At 31.9% G+C, this 14,505-nt stretch overlaps 1 protein-coding gene across 2 annotated transcripts in view; it reads right to left on the reverse strand.

Annotated features, from left to right (window-relative positions):
* LOC131057392 (glutaminyl-peptide cyclotransferase) overlaps positions 1 to 14,505 on the reverse strand; it is a 178,224-nt gene that overhangs the window by 63,467 nt on the left and 100,252 nt on the right. The window lies entirely within an intron of this gene.

A 14,505-nucleotide genomic window follows, 5' to 3' on the forward strand; every position in this document is an offset into this window, starting at 1 on the left:
CCATCCAAGAAATCGAAGGTGAATTCGATCCCTGTCTTGGATGTAATTTCTTACACCCAAGCCATCCAGGAAATCAAAGGTTAATTTGATTCTTGTCTTGGATGTAACTACTTACACCCAAGCCATCCAGGAAATCGAAGGTTAATTCGATTCCTGTCTTGGGTGTAAGAAATTACACCCAAGCCATCCAGGAAATCGAAGGTTAATTCGATTCCTGTCTTGGATGTAACTACTTACACCCAAGCCATCCAGGAAATCGAAGGTTAATTCGATTCCTGTCTTGGGTGTAATTTCTTACACCCAAGCCATCCAAGGAAGACCATATGTCAATTCCTTGCCTTGGATGATGCATCTCACCATCCAAGTCCATCAGAGGGGATCGGCCAGATCCGTCTCTTCTTGGATGAACTTAGTCAACCAAGCCATATATATGCATATAGATATTCAGTATATACTGCCTACCAGGGATTATCATAATCCCTCCATTAGACTAAGAGAGTTTCCTCCCTATAGCCTCCATCATATAATCACATTTATATTACATTTTATAATTCATTACTACTTTCCATTCCATAATCCACATTTACATATTCCTAACTTAACATGTATTCCAGAACATATATTCAGAAAATGTCCATTATCAAATATTCACATTTATTTATTAACGTATATTCCTAACTATTCATTGATATGTATTCATTAACATATGTTTATACATATTCATTAACATCTAAAAACCATTCATTAACCTATATAATAAAATGTTCATTATTTATATTCATTAACATATATAATAAAATGTTCATTATTTATATTCATTAACATATATAATGAAGTATTCATTCATTACTTACCTGTCGTAACCCGCAGTAGTAGTTCCGGTTCTATAATGTCCCCTCTTAGATTTAGACAACACCAACAGGGATTATACATGTGAACATATTCTCCTTACCTATTATCCTATGAGCTTTTCTGAATTACGACCTAATATTGTTATTTATCTAATTAAACACATTATGTATATATTTATATATATGGATATGTATATATATGTATTATTATATGTGTATGTACATACATATATCATCTTATTGATATTACATCATTGTTATATATATATATATATATATATATATATATATATATATATATATATATATATATATATATATATATATATATATATATATATATACTTATTTTAATTTGAACATAAATAAACAAATATAATAATTATATTACATTATAGATCATTTAATTATTTATTAATTACCTATTTATTAATTCCCATTAAATAAATTATCAGTACCATCACTTCCTAACAGCATTAATTATATTTAATAACTGCGAGGATAGACAGATCTGACATGCATCAGATCTGGTCTGCCACTATATATAGAATTAAGGAGTGGCTGTCATACGTATTGCAGTTTATATTAATGTTACCCTTAAATTCCGCATAAAACATTATCAGACTCTATATATTAAGCTTACATATTCAGCATGTTCCCATGCATACCACCAAACAAGGATGTTACTGCCTGCAACTTAATAGTTCTCATCTGATCGACGGCTATCCCCCCCATCCTATATCCTCCCTGAAATGATTGAAAATATATAGTTATACAATCGATTGGTTGTGTCAATTGTTAGGTAGAGACATGTTCATTTGCTAAGTCATAATCACACCACCTCAATATATTAACCGATTATGTTAATTAATGTGATCTTTAAAGAATCGGTTTATCTCCTTAATGATTAATGGTTCGATGGTATTAAGGTTATCAGATCCTCCTTATCCGATAGTTGGCAAGGATACATGCCTTAATCCGCATCATGACCGATCTCCTTTCATTGGATGCCTTAATCATATCGTTGGAATGTCATTAATCTGATTTGTATAAGGAGTTGGATGTTCATACGAGAAGTTTAGTTGTCTTAATAAATATTATATTTATTGTTACTTATTTATTTATTTATATTATTATAGTTTTATTATTTATTTTTATTTGAATATTTCAAGAATATTATTAGTAATAAATGTTAATAGATATTAATTAAATAATACATTTAATAAATAAATAAATTTCAAATAGTAATTCGTTGTTATTATTATATTAATTAATAGTAATAATTACTTCATTTAGGATACATATAACGATCAAGGAGGGGACATGACAAATGCTCACAACTAAGTTTTATTTAATGAAGACATAATTGTTGTCTACATTAGCCCCCCCAAACAAGAAGTCGTCTTCCAGACGACTACAACAAAATGGGCTAAGAAAAGAAACTACTGCTAAGAGTTGGGATGAGAGGACGTCCCTGGAGTGGTGGTGGAATTTGGAGCCTGGCGCTGAAGTTGCTGAAGTTGTGCCGTAGGGGTCCTCTGACCCATCTCCCATGAATCTTGGAAGCTTCTGTCTCTCTCGAGTGTTCTGGTTGTGTGCCATTGCTTTTACCTAGAAGGTACTCTGTCCCGTGTGGGAGGTGTTATGTGCCACCTGGAAGGTACCGTATGCGTTAGACCAAGTTGGACCGTTATACTCCATACGTAAGCTTCCTACGTGTCCACCTCCATCCTCCACACCTTGGTCACCCTCGCTCCTATAGTCCCTCCCTAGGGTTTTTGGCTCCAGCCCTCCTATTTTGATTGTTCCGCGAGAACAAGTTCCCAATTCTATACAGATTATTTTCAAAGAGTTCGGCGACCTCACCCTGCAGCTCCCGTACGACCTATTCGTCATGATCGGATTGCTCTCAAACTGAGTTTCGGATTCTTTACTCGATGTCGAGTGAGCGGCCTGGTTTGTGAGATCTTCCTCCGCTATGTCCGGTAGTGGTAGGTTCCTCGCAACCTCCACATACATGATTTCTGCCTCTCCCGACTATGGCTCCGACTCACACTCCAACTCTTGCTCTGCCATTCCGGACTCTCCAAGCCTTCAACAATCTCCCTCAGTCGACGTCTCTGTTCGTTTTTGTTCTTTGATATGTAGGGATTTCTGTACCGACCCCTCACCTACCTCTCTATTGGTATCAATACGTCATTGGTCTTTGTTGGGACGTAGGGCATTAATTGCCAGGGGTATGGCGTCTGCTCGTATCCCTCTCTTCCTCTTCCCTACGGTTCCGTTCTTCATACTGATGCAGGATTTGCTGCCGATGACGTTCACGACTAGTTTCTTCCCTTCAATCCTGAAATTCAATTAAATTTTGTGCCAACAGCCTTGGAAGGCTCCCGAGAAGATCAAATATGACTATGTTGATCATGAGTTCACCACATATCGTGCCTTTAGGAACGGCTCTCTCTTGAGCCTCCCTCTGCACGTACTACGTGACCGACACCTCCCACAGGTCTACCAAGTCCTCCGTCAATTGATCCTCTTGTGCTTCCACCTGGGTCACCTCTTTGCGTGTATCATTGTTAGTAACGATCAATTGTTGATCGAATGGTCAGCCCATTAGTGCCTACCGCCTGTTGCCATATTGATCTCTGGAATTCGAATCGGCAATGGTGCCAAAATGTTTAGTCCTTCAAGTGTCAATGTGACATTGTGAATTACATGGTATGGAAATGATACACAGACAATATTCATAAAGTAATAACAGAACATCATAAAATCATGTAGGCCAGAAAAGATGTCTTTTATTGCACTCCGTAATGGATATACAATTAACAAAACTTCTTCCCGATACAATGCCAGACTATATACCATTCGGTCAATTGGCGGGGATGCCAACTGCCAAAACAACCAACTACCTTCGAGAGATTACCCATTACATGCCAGATTATGCTAACAACTAAGTTTTATTTAATGACGACATAATTGCCATCTACACTATTAGATAAAAAGGGGGTTTTGATTTCATAAATTAAATGATCTCCTTATGTGTGATTGTCATTCTTTTAGACTCTTTTTTTGTGCGAATATTTTAAATGTCCTATTTCCCTCCAAAAGTGCTCATCTAAAACATTTTAATAAAATATTTCAAAACCCTTATTATGTCCCATTTTGATGACAACTTATCTAACTAATAATTATATTTGAGTTGTCTTTTTCTAGTGTTTTATTGAATAATATTACTAGGACTAACTTAAAACATTATTATTAAATTGTTTTCCTAACTTTATTGCTTAGCCTACGTGGAATAAAGAAATGGGTCCCCAATTAATTTAACAAGAAAAGGGAACATAACAGCTTTGGTAGCCCTCCTTTGTTATTTTTCCTTGTTTTAGTCTTAAACCGAATGGCATTTTGCTTCAAAAAATATGTTTGAAATGAATGAAATCTCTACTGAATCTTTCGAGGATAGCAGCCTCAATAGAATTCCCACTGATTTTGCCAAAAACACTACATAGACAAAAACCATTAACATCTACTTAATAAGCTAAAGATGATGCTAAACTTTCATTAGACTGCTTTGTTAATGATCAATAATTTGTGGAGATAAACTTGATGCTGCAAGTAAAATACAAAATGCTACCAAAAATAAAAGATATCAAAGCGTAAGAAAGAAGAAGGGAGTTATATTGATGTCCACGAATGACAAAGTAAGTCAACTGGACTCAAACACTAACTTGTTCAATAGAGAAGAACTGAGCCACAAGGACCCTCGGCAACAAAAAATAACTAACCACAGAAGTTAAAAAAATGAAACAAAGCAGCAGAGGATAAACCAAAAGTAGTTGAAATCCCCAAGTCATGGCATCTAAATACAGATATCCAAGTAAAGGAGCCCCCAATGAAGTAACACATCAAGGAGCTTTAAGGCAAGATTTAATATCCAAAACTCAAACTCAAAAAATACTCAATTTACTTCAAAACCCTAAATCAAAGCATAGATGAAAATATCGGCGATAAATCGGCCAGATCGTGATTAATCGTGAGGCAAATGGCCTGCCAATTTAATCGGCTATAAAATCATGCATGATTTTTCCCCAAAAATCGTGGACTATCAGCGAAAAAAATTGCGATGAAATCATGATTAAAAATAAAAATATCACGTCTGACAAAAACCCTATCAAAAAAAAAAGTGATTTGCCGTGTATTTTACATTTCACGTTTCGGCAATCTTTCTCACAATATACAATTTAAATTTTTAATCGCAATCGTGCACCATTCGACAAATATGAACTATTCGACATTTCGTGATTTGTCGTGTACTGTTATCCATTTCACGTTTCGGCAATCTTTCTCACAATATACTGACGTGGACTCGATTGCCATTTTCTGAGTTATAAATCATTATACTATTTAATTGTGCAGTGTTTTATTTAGGGTAAGAAAATTATATATGTTTTATTTAGGGTAAGAAAATTATAATATTTTTTGCTTGCTTATGAAGTTATAATCTTTAGCTATTATGAAACAGAAGACAACTGTCTACACTATGAATCGGGTTCCCATTTAACTAAAATCACATGAATATGTTGACATCAATGACAACAACAAATCATTATATATCATTAATGACATAATACTAAATTCTGACTACCAGTACCATTAATAGTGTAGACAGCTGGTAATAATTTATAATTTATAGTATGTGTTATATCATTACTAAATTCTCTTTAGGATCTATGTTTCTTAATAATTTAACTGTTTTAAGATTGTATAATGGGTAATAGAGGATGTAATGGGTATACTATCCTAATATGGTATATATATCATTACTAAATTCTCTTTAGGATCTATGTTTCTTAATAATTTAACTGTTTTAAGATTGTATAATGGGTAATAGAGGATGTAATGGGAAGCTATATAAACAGATTATATATTCCAACTATGACATATAATATATATTATAGATTGAATATATGCACCAAGGTGGTAACTAATAAAGGCATTTAACTGTTTCTATTACTTTACTGTTATATAATGGGTATACTTTGGCTTATAATAATACCACGAACTAATAGTTAAATAATGGTTACTATGACTTATTATATATTAATCGTAAACCAAAGAAAGGTATAAGACATACTCATCTAACCATCAAGCTCTATGTGTATGAATTATGTTGGGTTATTATTTCTATATTCTCGAAAGCACCACATGGTATTATGAGTATAGGTGACTTACCATATATTGGATAATGTTATAGGGTATATATGTTCCATGATGGTATATGTCTTATGAAGTTTGTTGTATCATGATATAGGTTCATACAGTATATAAACCTATAGTTTTCATATCATGAATGCTCATGCAAATACCCATTTATGTATATCCAAACTACATAAATCCTAAGTATATTGAGGTTATTTCATTATCACTGTGTACCATTTATTCAGGCATAGGAGATGTTATCTTTGCAATTCATTCCTTCACATAGCACAGTAATTAGTGCTAGTTGATTTGAGTGTTCCTATCAATTACTTATAGCCATCATAGTGAACAAGCCATGATTAGTGAAGCAGTTACTGTAATCATTAATAACATTGGATGATAGTGTAATTAACCATGATTAGGTTAATTGGAGTTCAGACACAAGACATGTTAAATTGGTAGGGCATTTAACATGTTACAGTGCATGGAATTTACTCACCTGATCTTATTGTTAACCTTGCAACTAAAATTGATTACAAACACACAATTTGGGCCAATTTTTGAGTATCTCCCTATCAGGCCTTAATTGGGAATTGTAAGTAATTCCATATGACAACAATATGTATGCAAATCAACTCTTGTACTCAAATTTCAGTGATCATAAGATGCATAAACATTACAAACTCAATACATCTTTCTTGCATTTCATATCCTGTAAGAAAACATCAGATGCAGTGCATATAGCTGACCTATTTTCAAGGAAGTCGTGAGGTTGCATGGGTTACCTAAGAGAATAGTTTATATAATAGAAAAATCAAGTACTGAGATTTAAAGAAGAAATCTATTAGCATTTACATCATACACATCAACTGGCAAGATAACCAACTAGGTAAACATAGAAGTAAAAATGGTGTAAGTTATTAAGTATACTAGGTGACAGGTATACCTAAATGAAATAACTAGTCTTGTCAAGAGAAGTGCTCACCTACCGACAATAGATTTGGTTTAATGTATTGTATGGTTAATATAGTCATTATATGGTTCCATTTTATTTTATTAATGACCCTATGAGCAGAATGTATATGAGTATCATATATGGTATATATATGACTTAATACTTGTTAAATAATTACCAAACTTGAACTAATTATATAGCCAGTTCTTACAAGTATTATCTGGACTATTTTAGATGCACACTAAAATATTTCATCTCTTATGGTTAACATCTAGGAAGATTAGCAATTACTATACCACTGTAAGATATATGGAATGGGTATCAATATAATCCATGATCTCATTTGATTATAATAGTCTAGTAATACTATTCTATGACATAGTTAATAGTTAAAGGTTATTTATACCATCTATAAATAACTGCTATCCTTCTGGCCTATAATTAGCACTAGGGTTGTATAAATTGGATTATACTAGTATGTCTCCAAAATAGCTTTCCTACCATATGGGGAATGTGAATATGAAATTGGAGAGAGTTAATGCGACACAGTTCAAAACGAATACCTATGTGACCGTTGCTTAACTGGAATTAAGTTAACATACATATAGTGCCAATGTCTGTCAATGGCTATATTTTTACCTAGAACATGATATTATAATTGTATTGGATTGTCAGAATATACAGACTAAAATACAGTTGTCACCATTATATTGCAGTTAATATAGTCATTATAAGCTATACCACCATGAACCATATATATCATCACTAAAGGAAACATGGGCTATGCCAGACTTGTCATATTACCGGTATAGTAGATTACTCAGGGAAATAAAGTTATTTCATTTATATGTCTTGTCAATTAGGGTACTCATACATATTGTAAAACTATAACAATACCACCATATTTTATACTTACGTTAGATTAAACTAGTAATCAACAAAGGGTGCAAATCCCAATTCTACTTTCCACCTTCTAATAGCTATTTGGTCTATGTTACAGGTACTATTAAATTCTAGTTTAACTATACGGATACCACCATATTTTATACTTATGTTAGATTAAACTAGTCTTGCTTTGACATAATTTAGTGTTTAACTATAAGTATAATTTACCTTAGCTAGTATACCTTTATTCTAGTGGTATTTAATTATAAACCACTATATAATTTTTCCTCAGGCATGCAACACTTTCGTGAATCTGGCATAGTATGCTAACCATTGTATTATATAACAAGTAAAACACACAAAAGTATTACTGCATAATGAGAATACCACTAGAAAATTCCAATATAAGTCTTAGCACCCTTATAACAATTCTGCCTTAATATACCTCTTGCAACTCCAGCATACAGTTGGATAATCCCATACAATACTAGGACACATCATTCAGGCTGAGACTTGCTTACTAATTAATTCTTATACCTGTTTGATTAGCCTATAAGGATTACATCACTCCTATCAAATATAGTATTAAGAATAGTTAACCACTATTAAGCGTAGACTATTATTCTTACCACCAACCAATGTGGTTAAGCCCAGATCTGGGTGCTAATTCATCATATTTTCCTACCAATAAATATCTGACTGTTGTAGGTCAGATATGTCAAGCGTTCCTTATAAATTAAGTAATCTTGCAACCTCCTTCCTCATCGAGCAATGGAGAAACTGTGGAATGTAAATATGTACAATATTTTGGGGGTTCTTTTAAAAACCATCCAATTGATCTAATTCCAAAAATCATGATATTATTAAACCCATTACCATGATATAGGGATAATGTTATAGGGATAATGTAAAAATTCATTAATTTATAGTATAATAGAGTTATATGGTAACTTATCGCACCAATATAACTGAATGATGTTAGATGAGTATACCGTTTATATATCCATTATGAAAACTATAGGATGCAAACTATATTACGGTATATTATTATTACTAAACAATTGGTAATATATACTCTATTACGAACTAATTTATATAATTGGTAATATATACTCTATACGGTATCTTAGGTAATAGTATATATAATTGGTAATATATACTCTATAACAATGATATTCACTATTATTACAAGTATAATATCGATATAAATCAAAGCTCTTAATATAACTTGAAAATAATGGTCATAATGGATTGGGCTACTATAGTTGATAGATATTTAGAACTGGTAGGAGAATATTGCCATATATTATTGGGCTATATAAGTTAGATATGTTATAATCCATATCTGGTATATAATGTCGATATTATACTTGTAATAATAGTTTTATATAGTCTTTAGCTGGAGTACAGATTTAACATATTTGTTGTTATACACAAACCCATGGACTAATAATTATTTCATGATAGTTGTCCCTTATACTGATAGCTTATTTGGTATAACTATGCTAATATATACTGAATATGTGACCATAGTAACATCAGCGTATGCCATTGAAATAAAATAGAATTACCTTTAATAACCCATGGGTGAATGAGAGTATGTTAGGAAAGTTTACCCAATAACTTTGCCATACTATTATTAATTACCATGGCATAACCTTTATTCATATAACAAATGGTGAGGACTATAGTTTCGTATTAGCATTTAGTTATATTTATTCTATAACTAAATATTCTGAGATATATTTGACACTTAATACATATATCTCAGAATATTAACCAAGAATAACTAGTAATATATCTGTCATGTATATATGTTCACTTTAATCTTTTAAACTAGATTAATACATATTGTTAAATTAGTATAATGGGTAATTGATTATAGGCTAAGTATAATATAGTTATCAATATTGTATATTACTTATTGTTGTAATATTTATTGGATCAATCATGAAGTTAGTTTAAACCTTCCAATCAACATTGGATTCCAATCATACATATATTCCATTTAATGTATATTATATATAGTAGTTCCTAATTGTTAGCCTTCTTAAGGGGATATAGAAGTACTATAATTAAGAAATAATAAGATTCTATATATAAATACAAATGGTATAAGACTAAGTAAATATAGTATGTTATCGCACGGTATATTATGAAAACCATATTACGAACTAATTTATATCTTATACGGTATATTATTAGTACTAAACAATTATATTGGATGGAAGGATACAATATATACCTAAGATAGCACATGGTATATACGGGTATCTAGTTTACCATTAAATTATATATATCAATAGTGAGCTGGTCAATGTTCTTAGACCCAATAGCTATAACTTAAAAGAATTAAACTATATGAGCATAATAGTTAGGAACCATTAGTGAGCAAACCAATGGGTTCAATGATGCATGCCAAAATATATCTAGATATAGTAATACATATACTCGTTTAAACTAACTTATAATATAGGTTCATTTTTAAATTACCCAAATAAGTTAGAATTATTAGTATAAATATCAATTTATGCATATAAGATTATTAATTAATATCACCATAATGCAAATTATGGAGCACATGTTGCATAGTTATAATGGTTAATTGATATATATTGACTTCATTAAAAATATATGATAGTATCCAAATACCCATTATTAGAACCCTACAGAATAATCCTATATATACCCATTATGAAAACTATAGGTTTGGTGATAAGACATACTCATCTAACCATATATTGGAGGATACCATAACTATATAATATCTATAGTTATAGAGAAGTATATCTATAACTGATTACCATTATAATGATAGTATAGATACATATAATATTGTTAAATTTATCCTATACTAGAGGCATGGATGTAGCTAAATAGTCATAGTGGGAACATAATAATCTACCTAACCTTTCACTATAAATAAATACATTCTCATAAATTACCATATTCATTATTGGGGTAGCAAACATATTACCAACTCTATATAGTATTAAAGCACAAACATATACCTCTCAACATAGTATAGAGATAATAGATGTTAATATAACCACATCTATGTATTCATTAACCATAATAGTTAATAGTATTTATCTTTAACTCTTTACCATATAAGATGGCCATATTATAGATTTAATATAATGAAGGTAAGGATGTTAAAAATGGATTGGTTAATGCCAATATGGTATAACCATATTGTGAGTAATATACCACTAGTTAAAACCATAAGTTAAAACCATTTATATCTCTAAAACTAATGGATACTTCATCATATAGTTATTATAGTATATAATTTATAATAGAATAGTTTAAGTTAGATTATAATAACTTTACCAGATTCCGAACATTCTACATTTCCTATATCATCATACTGGGTATATAGCTTCTTATTCTATTATAAATTATATACTATAATAACTATATGATGAAGTATCCATTAGTTTTAGAGATATAAATGGTTTTATAATTAACTTAAAATTTCTCTACAACACTAAAACAAAGGAAAAACATAAAACTTGCAACTTAAGGAAAATTTCATTAGAAGAATATACCCTTATTATAAATTATATTATTAATATGTCCCGTCTAATCTTAACCAATTAATTCTTGTTTTAATATAGTAAAGATGATGTGTGTGTATGAGACCCAAAGTGGTCGTCAGGGTATATTTATATATGGGATAGGTATTACTATATAATTTTGGCCAATAACATAGATGCAAAAGCAATTAAGAACACAAGAAGATGTTGTCTATGGGTTCCAATATGTTCATACCATTAATATCTATTTGTTATATCTATAATCTTAGAAGTATATGATCCAATAAGGTAAATGGATATACTCAACAAAGACCAATAAGCCAAGAGAATTTTTATTTAAACAATATATATCTATAATCTTAGAAGTATAGTTCTATTAGTTGAAATATATTTTGATTTATATGCTAATAGGCTATAATTCTAACTATAATAGACTATGAAATATCCAGTTTATATTCTAATTTATGGGTTTAACTTATTGACCCGATTATTACCAATATAGAAATATTGTGTCCATATGTATGAGTACCTTATATAATATTCATACTAACCTACGAAACCCGGGGACGCATCCCCTACTTGAAAACCCCCGTCCCAGTCCTGGGGACGTTTCGGGGACTTGGGGACGGCCAGGGGACGTCCCCCGTCCCCAAATTGTCAGAATTTTGAGGGGACGTCCCCGAAACGGGGGGACGGCTTCCCTAGCTATGGGGGACGTCCGTACGTCCCGGGGACGGATTGGGGACGTCCCAGCCGTCCTGGGGATGGCTAGATGTCCCCCACATCTAGGGCTAGGGAAAAATATTAAAATAAAAAGTCATATTTTCATCTTTTTTTAAATGATGTTTTTTGTGTAATTGAGGGAGTGAAATATCTCATGAAGGGTTTTTTGCCAATAGAAAAATAACACCCGACGCCTATATAAAATAATAAAAGTATTTTTGGCCTCACGGGGCGCTGCCCCTCGACCCCACCCTATATCGCGACAGGGAGAGCGCAAGGGGCACTGCTCCCAAACCCCCATCAAAAAATATAGGGGGAAACTGTGCTGATGGAAGTAGTGAAAATTTAACCTTCGAGTCTGATTAGGCTCCATTATGTATGTTATTTCTTTAATATCTATTATGATATGCATATTGACAATGTGAATGAATTGAAATTCTGAATTATGAGTGCATATTGAGTATTGAGTCTATTGATAATGTTGTATGTTTGATGTTTGCATTCTAAAATGTTTTCATAGTATCATACACATGCTATATCCATGTTTTCATATGAATATAATGTATAGATGCATGCTTTATCCATGTTTTCATATGAACATTTAGAATTTTCCTATATATTTTAAATTTTCCCTAGATTTTATATAGCCGTCCCCCCCCCGTCCCCAAATTTGGCAAAAAAATTTGCCGTCCTGGAAACTCGTCCCCCTGTCCCCCCGTCCTGGAAACTTGGGGTAACGTAGATACTAACTCTATCTTCAGTTTGCCAACTAGATAATATCCTCTATAGAAATATTAAAAGACTGGTATACATATCTAACTAGTTGATAGGTCCATCGGCTAAGCAAAGAATAGATATACTGTAATTATACCATTGTACCGATTAATATCTAGTAATATATAGACAAGAGTAGTTTTATTGGGTATATGCCACCATTAGTATATAGCTATTACATTAAATTATATAACCTATATCATCTACAACCTTTATTCATATAACAAATGAATAGAGTCAAATTATTTGTATAAAATAATTAACTATATACTATGGACTAATAGATAATATAAAACTATTATTACAAGTATAAAATCGACATTATATACCAGATATGGATTATAACATATCTAACTAGTAATTATAATTAGGATATGATATATAATATGTTACTATTAGTTTGGAGTGGTAAGTGCTCTTGTCCAGAAAATAAAGTTTATCATATCACCAACAGTCCATGTGAATGTTGGTGATATGATAAACTATAATATCCTGTTACATATAAGGGCTATATTCTCCTCTAATAGTCTTATCCATAAACGGTGCTTTCAAGAATATAGAAATAATAGCCCAACATAATTCATACACATAGAGCTTGATGGTTAGATGAGTAGACATACACCAATATACCGTGTAGATAATTATAAATACCCATTATGAAAACTATAGGTTTGGTGATAAGACATACTCATCTAACCATCAAGCTCTATAGTATGTATAGTTATGGTACACATAATCTACGAGAATAGTCACGGTGTCTCAATCTCAATATTCCCTCAATTATAGAGAGCAGTGTCTTTGGTTTCAGGGTTTGGGAATTTCTTGCTATTTTTAGCATCTTACTAGTTATAGTAAGTGTTATTTCTGATAATTGGTCTTAGTCTTAGTTTCCCCCTCAGCCACAATGAAAATTCAGTTTCAAGACTTGGTGAATTTCCTAAGGTCTGGAAATAATATTTTATTATTTTACTTAAATATTTTGTAAAGTGGCTTTATGATTTAAGTGAAAAAAAGTGTTCAAATGAACACAGTTATCTAAGGATGAAGTAGAGTTACAACAAACCATTCTTTAACTCTAGCTAGATTAGACAACTTTCAGCTTAGCAATTTCAGGAATCTTGGAATATACTAAAACAAAATTTATAATCTATTCACTCAAAAGTCTTGAACCTCCAAACAAACACCCAAAAAGAAGTCAAGAGGGAGAGTGTTAGTAGCTGAAGTAGATTGAAATTATAGTCACAGCTTATATACTAAGCTCTAGATTGCAACAGCATAGCATGATATGACACAGTCATAGACCCAATATAACAAGGTAGTGAATCAACCCAAGAACAATATGCAGGAATATAACAGATGTAACATAGATGTATTCATATTAATCTCCAAAAAACGCATACTCCAATGTGCTACAAGACTACACATAAAGAGCTTTGCGGTTGGTTAGGCCATCAACCGTCACACAACTACCTCATAACTAAGGCCTAATACTAATGTTTTATTTTAATACATTACCAAAAGTCGTATTTGTTAATTTGCCGCTTACAGAGAGGGACAAAGGGTGTTGGCCAGGGTG

Source organism: Cryptomeria japonica, chromosome 5 (assembly GCF_030272615.1).
Source record: "Cryptomeria japonica chromosome 5, Sugi_1.0, whole genome shotgun sequence".
Lineage (NCBI taxonomy): Eukaryota > Viridiplantae > Streptophyta > Pinopsida > Cupressales > Cupressaceae > Cryptomeria > Cryptomeria japonica.